Below are 8,344 nucleotides of genomic sequence, written 5' to 3'. Positions count from 1 at the left end.
AGCTCACTTTGATTTCGGCTCGACGGGCGACAGATTGTTGTCGAAGTCCATTACTCGTCGCTTTTAAGATTCCACCGCCCGTCTTGTTCAATATCCAATTGACTTGCCATTATTGAGCTTCATAAGGGTATATTTTCTTCAAACAGAGTTAACTGAATAGAGTGTAATGTGAAGTGCTACACGGCCAATGTTTTTATAAACATAACCTTTCCTTGTGCTTGTGCATGTTCATTGCCGTGACTTTAGCATCTTCAGTTCCCACGGCCTGCTCCCGTCTGGCCTTGTGGCTCAGTCGGTAGAGCGGCGGAGATCTAACCCGGGGGCGTGGGTTCAATTCCCACCCTGGTCGGAGTTTTTCTCTGTCCTTGTGTGGGCCCATTTCCGTCAGTGGGGCTGGCGCTCACATGGTTCATATGGGATTGAAATCTAGCACTTCACATTACACTCTATTCAGTGAACTCTGTTTAAAATATAAGTGCTACACGGCCAACGTTTGTATAAACGTAACCTTTCCTTGTATTTTCTTCAAAGATCCACTAAAACGCCATTCGCGTTACATGACTTTCGACGCCATTGCCGGTTAAGTTTATCATTCTACTGTGTGTCCACCAGAGAAATCTACGCATTTCCACTACCCTATCTATCCTAAGAAAATACGAGCAGAAGGCTCTATGCACAAAGATACCACTTTACAGGGGAGTGACAGGCAAGACTTTTACCGACACGGAAAAAAACGACGAAATGAAACGGAGATTCCAACTGGGATTGCCATACTGGCAACCCAGTAAATAGGCATTGGCTGAGATTTCGGCAAAGCCTAACCGGACAGGCTCGCCTCATATAAACAGGTCCTTAGACGCCGCTGAGGATTCTATGTTGGATCAATATGGCAAGTGACATCGCGTGGTGGAGTTGAATCCGGAACAACCGGAAAAAATCCATACCAGCGGATATAACGGGAATTGAACCCGGGGCAACCGCATGCAAACCCTACGCCCTAACTACTGGACCACGCCACCACAATGCCGGTCCGAGCTTCCGTCGGTGAAGGAATATATTGAAAAAAGCCAAGTAACCGTACTCATTGCTTACAAAACCCTGATGAATAAAGGTAGTGCCTTTCGAAATATTGGCTTTTTTCAATATATTTCTTCACCGTTATTTCAGCCTTGATCTTTTTAGCTTTTTGTAGTATTTAAATCGCTGACAAGGTCCTTCACCAGGACCCGGTGCTTCTGTTTTGTTACGCCGTTCCTTGCTTAGAAAGTTATATGAAATACCGACACTATTTCAAACTAGACGCTCGATGAGCTTATGTGTTACCTAAAAACAGAAGGCACTGAGTTGGGTGGTATTGAACTGCTTCCCAAATAAGCTTCAGTTTACACTATAATGACAAAACAGATCTTTTTCTGAGGTTAAAAACTTGGCTACCTGTTAATCATTTGTGAGAAAGAAAGAATTCCTGTTTCCTCGCATATCACATTTCATCCAACGTATGCAAATTGGTTAAGGTCGAATATTACACAACATGAAAAGGTCACCTTTTCCAGCGAAAATTTGATTGAAGCAAACACCAGATTTGCTATTAGAGGCAAAAAAACCGTTCCTATTTCATTGCGTGCGTTAAGCCAAGAAACCCAATCGTGTCAAATAACCAAACGCAACAAAATAAATTGCAGGATCAAACCCTTTCCTGATCGGGCATGAAGAACCTTTTCGTTGAATAATGAAGCACAAAATAGACGACAAGCTTTCTTTCAAATAATTCTTGGCTGTCACATTTCCAATTATTTTTTACCTGAAGACTGTGCAGAATTGAGCACAAAATAAATATAACAAGAATTAGTGAAATTTCCAATTGTTACCGTAAGACTGTTCAGAGTTGAGTGCAAATAAATACAAATAGCCAGACAACAGAGATCACAGATCCACTTAAGGTGTTCAATTCCTTCTCTGTCTTTGTTGAACCCATAAGTTACCAGAGAATTTCCATTTGATTTCAGTGTTGTACATAAGACCACCCTTGTTAAAATATTAGAAATACAGCTCACTTTGATTACGGCTCGACGGGCGAAAGATTGTTGTCAAAGCCCATTACATATTTATTTTTCACCAGCTGTCTTGTTTATCCAATTGACGTTCCATTCTTGAGCTCCATAAAGTTATAGTTTGTTTAAAGATCCAACAAAACGTTTCAATAACTTCGACGCCATTGGAGGTTAATTAAATATTCTACTGTGTGCACCAGAGAAATCTACGCATTTCTACTATTCCTTGAAACCTACCAAAATACGCTTACAAGACTATGCCCAAAGACATCTTTTAGCAGGGAACTGACAGGAAAGACTTTTCCCGACATGGAAAAAAAAGAAAACGACTAAATGCCACACATTTTCCGACTGGTTTGCCATACCGGCAACCCAGTAATAAATTGTCGAAATGGTGACAAAACAAACAAACTACCATAGTGCATATAGTTCGCCCATATTAAAATGGTGAATTCTTCTTGCATCAATGTCCTCTGATGTTGCCGTTCTTTTTCAAAGATTGAGGGAAAACACTCTTTCATTTCTTCACAACTACATTAATAATTGGCCTTTTTTACCTCATTCCTTTTAAACAATAAGCTCGCTTTCTAATTATTGACTTTTTTTCATCCCTTCGCCGTGTTGGTGCATATTTCGATTTTCAGAGACCCAAGAATAAAATTCTCAATAGACCTCTTTCATAATGACGGCCAAATAAAATATTCTTTTGTTTTAATGTTAATAAGCGTTTCTAGCCTCGCTACGACGAGCAAATTTCAAAAGAATATTTGTTTCAAAATGAGGGCAGTAGGTCTAACAAAAATACAAAAGAATGTAAAGAAGGTCGCCATTTATGAAAGTGGTCAATGGGCCACCGTATGCTACATTCTCGTTTCCAGAGTCCGCTTTTCTTTTGGTCTGCACCAAGAACACGGACTCTGGCCAAGTGGCCAAGTGCCCAACTTATGCACCATGAGTCGTAGTTAAGGTTCATTTTTGCAACCATTGACAACCACTGTTGTAACACTGTTGTTTCGAATTTCTGAGCGTGCGTAGAAGAGCCGGAAGTCCGTGATTTGCGGACCTCCTGCCTTGGAAGTGGCCAGTCGGGAAAGAGAGACTCTGGTCGAATCCAAAAAAAAGCCATATTTGATTGGCTGTTGAAAAACGGTTTTATTTCCTGCCATTTTCGTTTTTCAAATTCTAAACTCAAAAAATCGTGATTTCTTTTGGATTTTTATCTATAAGAAGTTGAAGATGATCTAGAAATAAATCGTTTTACAACTTGCCAGCTCCGTAAGGTTTTTGTTTTTGTAAATACAGCAATTGTCACTCGCGTGACACCAGATACTGAAATCTGTTTTGATTGATAAAATGTATCTCGTTAGTTTCTTATTTTCCGCAGTTTAAATGTCTCGAGTGTATCAGGAGATGTATTTATACTCATGTGTACTGTCTGGCGAGTGAAAAGTAAGCGCTTTCATGGCAAGGTGACCTCCAGTGTTTTTGTCGATTTCTAACCGTCTCCCCTCACGCACGCGCAGTTATCCAACCGGAACCAGAGTTTTCTGGTTCCGGTTTTGGATTATTCCAGAGCCTCCAGCGCCCGTTCCGCTGGACAAGGGCAACGGAGGCTGTGGGAACGAGATTGGTCCACTGCCCGTTAAGGTTATCAACAAGCCATATAAACTCAGGCGTGATAACATAGACAAAGAATTGGTCACGACCAGTAGCACGTGTAAGCTCAAATGATCAGACAGATAAGCACTTGGGGAGCCATCTAGCAGCAGATAAATTTCACAGTCCTTACTGAGGAACCCAAAATGACCCCACCTAACGAACTATTGACGATTCGATGATGTGCGAGCAATGCGAACCTTCCATGACAGCAAGGGAACCTCCACTTCAACAAAAAAATAACTTGTATCCGAAACAAATAAGTTTTAGAATCGCCTATTTTTGTTTGCAAATTTCGCGGGCGCCGCCATCTTGAATAATTGTGACGTGCTACGGTTGCCCAATTGTTATTTAGACAAAAACTCTTTGTGTCAGAACAATAGGGCAATCGTAGCATGTCATAATTATTCAAGATGGCGGCGCCCACCAAATTTGAAAGTGAAAATAAGCGATTTTTAAAATTCACATTTCTTGATATAAACACTGTCTTAAAAATAAATTTCGAAGAAATTTGTTTGTAAACATAATTTCCGTAGGTTTAAACTTACTCTGTGGTAAGAGTGGAGGTTCCCTTTAACTCTAAGATATGTTTAAATGCAATTTTGATTGCACGTGACGTCACGGCGGCCATGTTGGTGGAAAGAAAAATAGCTAAAAAGTATTGGGAATTTGACTCTATTAGTATGCAAAACTTGAGTTACATTTTCCTATTGTTTTGGCACCAACATGGCCATCTTATCACCTAAGTGCAATCAAAGAAAAGTTTGTTCACCGTCCTCGACATTCTTGGCTCGCAATAACACGTGATTAGACTGCCATGTTGGTGGACAAAACGAGAGCAAAATGTAGCTCGCGTTTTGCATAATAATAGAGCCAAATTCCCAAAAGACTTTTTCTTTAGTGTTCAGTACACCAACATGGCCGCAATGACGTCAGGTGCAAGCCAAGTTTCAGGTCTTACCTGGATCATTACAATTCCAATGGTCTGTTTGCTTCTCTCCCTGTTAGCCAATATCATCCTGATTTCAGCAACACGAATACAAGCTACCGGGAAATGACCATGAAATGATTCAAACCAAGAGTCCATCACCCTCTTGTTCAAACTGCTTTCATTAAGGTGATCGAACACACGGAGCTGTTGAAAAGCCTGCCCGGCTTTGAAAAAACAAAACAAACATAGCGGCGATGGCGACAAACTTTTAACGGAAGGTAACAATAAAAGGGGAGCTAGAAAACCGCATACTCACTGATTGGTAAAAGGTAAAGGTAAAGTAACTTTATTTAACGTCGGTAGTTCCTTCAGCTACGAGGCTGGTATCAATGGAAGCCGACGGTGCGCCCTTTACCCCCCTCCCTATGTCAGTGCTCCGTTTTACGGGTATTTAAAGCTATAGCTTCACGGATCAGAGGAAAGTCGAAACAGATGTGTAAGTCACCGAGGATCGAACCGGGGACCTCTCGCTCCAAAAGCCGCGCACTAGCCAACTGAGCCACGACTGCTCCTGAGTCACGACCCCAGAGCTTTTCTCTTGACTGAGGGAGAGAAGAGCTCTAGGGAACCCTGAAGCAAAGTGTCTTCTCATTGGTTTTTCGTGAAGAACAATCAAAAGCGTCTCTAATTGGTGCATTCATGTTAGCACGAGGAGTGAGCAGTCGCCGTAAGGTTCAAATAGCCAATTTTTGGCTATGAAAACCCTACGGCGCATGTTCTCCTACATAGAGTTTCCCAGAGCCTTGGGTCGATCCGAGGCTCTGGTGACGAAAATGGTTTGTATCCCAGAAACCCAGCTAAATCCTGCACATGCGCAGTGGCTTGAAAAATTGACTCTGAGTTCTTTTGAATTGAGAAACATGCCGATTTCAAATGACTCAGTCGTTAGAATTTCAAGAAATTTGGCAAAAAAAATCGTTCAGGAACAACGTGAATGATCTATCACAAAAAAATCTGAATTTTAACAGAAGGAAGTTTAAATAACACAGATCATGGAGTGAAAACGATACTCGGCGAATTACGAAAACTCTCTCTGTCAAACTTTTATTAGAACAGTGTTGACAGATGGGATTTTATGTGAATTCGTAGTGGGCAAATTAAGAAAAAAAATCTAATGACTGGATTTTTTTTTAAATAAACAAAGTCTTTTTTAACCAGCCCTCTTGCCATAGCAACAGCACAAACCTGAACCAAAATGCGATCATAAACCCTTCTGTGGTTGACCTTGACTCTTGCGAAAATCGGTCGCCCAAGCATAAATATGTAAACAATAATGGTGAATTAGGTATAGGTAGCTGAAAACTGTGTTCGGCCACCGTAAACGCTGGCAACAACTTATAGCGGAAACGCGAGCAGAAAAAAAAAATATTTAAAATAACGGAAGGCGCAACGAACGACTGATTCAAACAAAGAAACCAAGGCAAGATTCTTCACCTTTGCATTCCGCAAGGTGAAGATCATTTAATTATATCAGAGGAGTGAAATACCTGTAACTATTATAGGACCTGTTAAACTGGGAAAGGGGCCAGCGAGCGAGGCTACCGATGATCCCGTGTCGTCAGACTCTGACTGCCTTTATCATTTAAATTGATTGATAATAAAATGAAAAGGCTTATTTTGAATTGTTATAGTTTTTTAAATCCCATTTTAATTTTGTTACAGATTCAAAAATGAAAAAAAAAATCAGCAATAAAATACGCACACATACACATGCATCCATACATCTACAGAAAGGACAGTAATCGGGGATCCTCTACGAATTATCCAGTTGCCGGTTTATAAAAATACAGACACAACTCCGTGGACACTGAAAGTTGGAAACTCCCCTAAATTAGGTCTTCAGCCTGAAGGAGCTCATCATCATCATTCAGAAAATGTAAGCAATAAAAATTCACCCATTTTTTTGTTTTACAAGCAAAGATTTGGGAACATTTGCCACACAATGGCTTTCTTTGTCCTTTATATTTTCCTATTTTCCTATTTTCCTGCAATTTGATTGGTTACTTAAACAATCTTTGATATCTGATTGGTTGTTTTGGTTTAGCTGTTGTTCATTCTCGTCAGCTGGGGAAAAGGTGCGATTCGTCAATAAATCACACTGCTGAGAGCCAGACAGATTGCAAGGATCACCAACATTTCTAAATGGATGTAATTAAGTTCTACAATAAATGAATGAATGAATGGATGAATGAATGTTTATTTGCCACACAATTAATACTATTACAAATACAATCAATAATAAGAATAAAGTTATTAAAAAAAAAAAGGATGGATATTACAATAATTGTGGCGAGAAGACCCTAAGAAACCACCGGGCTTATAAGAGGGGTCTCCTCATATGCCTATCATTACTCTAAATAATCTCACGCAATGCTTGTGTGGCATAACTAACTCAGTTAAAAAAAAAAACCTTAACATATTTTTCTTAAAGTTTAGATAACTAGATGAATTAGTAATTGATCTAGGAAGAGAGTTTCAGATTTTTCGACCTTGATAAAGAATTGTAAATTGTTTCATGCTAGTGCGACAAAAATGTGGCCGATAATTGTTTGCTATTCTAGTACCGCAATTGTGCACTTGGCAGCTACTTTCAAATGAATTCAAAACATCGAAGGCAATAGCTGATTGTGATAATAAAACGTTAACTTAGAAATTTGAGATGAATTTATGTGAAAAATGTCCATTATGCCTAGTTTCGCAAATAGAGGAGCAGAATGCGTAAGGTAATCTGAATTTGTTATTGCTCGCTCAGCACGCTTTTGCAAGTAGAATATTCTATTTAAATTGGAGACACATGTAGAAGACCAAGTGGAATTAAAATATGTGATGTAAGGATAAATTAGTGAGTAGTACAAGGCTAGCTTGGTTCTTGAAGAAAGGTAGAATCGAGATATAAATATTATACCAACGGATTTTGCGATTTGCTTTGATCAACTCGCTAAGCCACTTAATAACTCAGTTTCGTCCAAAATGCCCTGTAATGGCAAGATACAAAAAGATGGCTTAGTATCAAACAAATGCAAGGTCCACCGGCAATCTCGCTATAATTCACACTCTGGGTAACTAAGCTACAACTTTATTAAGGTGCGAAGCCTCGATCAAGATCAAAGAAATGGAGGATATTACATGGCCGCGCGGAGATACGAAATTCTCTTCGAGTGTTGAAGAATCCTCTACTAACTATGCTATGAGTCAACGTTTGCCCGTATCTTTCTATTTTTAGAACGTCACGAGTTGTTCGGCACTGCACGCGCTGTTTAAAATAGCCAATCAGAATAAAGTCGTTGTCTAACGAAGACAAAAATAGCAAAAACAATGTACGCAAATTGTGCGAATTGATGTAAATTAATGTAAATGTAAGTCTCCTGCTGAAGGGCAAAGGTTGACTCAAGGATATAGTGCTCATGGAGGCTCCTACTCATGGGCTCCTGCTGGAATAGAGTTATTACACCTTTCAGGAACCGGCCCCTGGGAGACATTAATGTCCTAGCCCCAGTTGTTCAAACGATGGATAGCGCTATCCGCCGGATAAATCATTATCCAGTGGATAAGTCATAGCGAAACCAATTGCGCTATCCAATGAATAGTGATTTATCCGGTGGATACCGTTACCCACCTTTTGATCAACTGGGGCCTGGGGCCCGTT

Source organism: Montipora foliosa, chromosome 1, assembly GCF_036669935.1.
Source record: "Montipora foliosa isolate CH-2021 chromosome 1, ASM3666993v2, whole genome shotgun sequence".
In the NCBI taxonomy this organism is placed as follows: domain Eukaryota; kingdom Metazoa; phylum Cnidaria; class Anthozoa; order Scleractinia; family Acroporidae; genus Montipora; species Montipora foliosa.
Note: the sequence above shows the minus strand (reverse complement) of the source record.